This window comes from Prunus mume, linkage group LG1 (assembly GCF_029339155.1).
Source record: "Prunus mume cultivar Tortuosa linkage group LG1, ASM2933915v1, whole genome shotgun sequence".
NCBI classification, from domain to species: domain Eukaryota; kingdom Viridiplantae; phylum Streptophyta; class Magnoliopsida; order Rosales; family Rosaceae; genus Prunus; species Prunus mume.
In genome coordinates this window covers 27,602,363-27,604,568 of record NC_142698.1, presented here as the reverse complement: position 1 = coordinate 27,604,568, position 2,206 = coordinate 27,602,363, and the positions used below count along the sequence as shown (strand labels likewise).

General features: G+C 41.3%; 1 pseudogene; it reads right to left on the bottom strand.

Moving 5' to 3' along the window:
• Positions 1 to 282: 282 nt before the first annotated feature.
• LOC103343810 (ubiquitin-like protein 5 pseudogene) lies at positions 283 to 862 on the bottom strand (annotated as a pseudogene).
• Between the last annotated feature and the right edge of the window lie 1,344 nt (positions 863 to 2,206).

The following is a 2,206-nucleotide window of genomic DNA, read 5'->3' as shown; positions in this document are numbered from 1 at the left end:
GATGTCCAAATGTCTACGATACTGACGATCAATGCCCATAAACACACAGGCCCCAAACTCTTTCCTCAACTCGTTCACATTGGCTTTGTTGGTATATAATCACTTGCAAGTGAGAGTGTTGAGAGAGAAAAAAAAAAAGTTAAAACAACAGAGTTGGGTTCCAAAGCATTTTGCATGTTACGTCCCTCTAAACTAATGGCTTCTTAGCAATCAAATCATTTATTTCTTAAAATGTTTTCCACAAAACACAATGCACACAGTCAATGATTGACACTTAATCTCTTGAAGAAGCAGATCATATCATAAAATGAAAAACACAACCCACAATCTGCAAAGCCAAAACAGAACAAGCAATATCTGATTGCTGACCAACAACAATTAGCCATCAAATTAATTACCCAAAAAATGACAATTAACAATAAACAATGACATAATTAGTTAATTAATTGCCACCGACGCCCTTAAGCAAAGAAAAGAAACGACGACGTACGTACGTACGTAGAACTGAATTGATGAGTTTCAGTTGTAGTAGAGTTCGAGGCCCATGCAGTCGTGGATTTCGTAATCCTTGAGAGTGATGTGATCCTTGTAAATGTAGTACCACTTTTGGATTCGGATCTTATCCGCTCGGGTCCCCGTCTGGGCAGCCACCAGCTTCTTCAGGTCGCCTATGGTGTCGTCCTCGTTGCATTTCACCCGAACCTTCTTTCCCAGCCTGTCGTTCAGCACCACCTCGATCATCTTCTTCTTCTTCTTCTTCTGCAAGGTTTCAAGCCCTCAGGCCCCTGACCCCTATCCCGAGTTTCTCTGGATTGGTTGTCCATGGAGTTGCAGAGGCGCTAAACAACTGAAATATGAGGGAGTTGGGCCTCTCTTGAACGTTCTACAATGCCCTACGGAGGGTATCTTCGTCTTTTCGCCTTAGACTGAGCAAAATACTTGTAAGACCATATTCACTTCAGCACAGCAGCCACGTGTTATATCGGATTACAGAGCAACATACTGTTTTTCTTACTAAACGGAAAAATACTATTTTAATAAATCTTATAGCCGCGCGGCTATACTGGGGTTTTTCAAAAAGAAAATATCCCCATTTTTGGTTTATAGATAGGAGTAGTTTAGAGCATTATTTAGTACTATTAGGCCATTACCCGAGTCTCTATTGTCCCATTTTGATTTTTTACTTTTTTAGAATTATTACATGTATAAAGAATTTAGCATTTTCTCGTTTAATAATCGTATTATACTAGTATGTATGTATTTTTAATAGTACTTTCATTTTTCTTGCACGTCTTAAAAACTCAATAAAATACACATTTTTTAAAAAAGTTGAATAATACATACAAAATTCATGTATTATTTACATATTATATTCAAATATATTATATTTAAAATATTATATTATGTTGACGCAGAAAAATGGTTCTATCCTTTTCCCGCGTAACTTTGTGATTTTGTTACCTTCGGTATGCTATGACTTGTAGTAATTACACCAGTAAGATAGCAAACGCTTCGGTAAGTCCTAGGTACCGGTGTGATACATTGAAGGCTCTCAATGCTTAAGTAAGTACGGATTTAGTAAGTTTGAACTACGATCAATAGGCAGCCGTTAGTTCGATTGATTACCTTGAGATTGTTGCCCTCTTTTATAGGTCTTGGGAGGTGTGCATTTTACTTAGAGTTTCGATGTGGGACTCGGACATTGATTGTGTGACGCCACGTGATCCGGATGCCAAGGTTGCCCTAATAGAACGATCGGTAGGTAAGATGCCGAAGGCTCCCATAACTCCGGCTTGGTCCACGTGTCAAATGTTTATTGGCTGTTCATTTTGGTATAAACAGAGTCCCCAAATCCTCTTGCGAGAATTCTCGGAAGGGATTTGAAGTTGCCTTCCGAAGGAAAGCGTTCTACCGCTCGGTAGGCCCATTTAATGGAAGGGTCAACTCAGCCTTTCGTTCTCGCCGTTCGACGTTTGGGTAGTCGGAAGGTCGCGTTGAGGAGACGGCGAAGAGGCGTCTGCGCCGACTTGGCGTGCCGTCGATTCCCCATAGGATGAGCGACACGTGGCGGAAGTAATGATGGCGTCTTTGGGCATTAATCCGGATAGGGACCTGCCTTCGGCATCCCTCTTGTCGTTAATCCGATGGCGACAATCGGTGTACACCTTCTTGGCACATGAGGCTGATCTCGTGGAGTGGGACCACC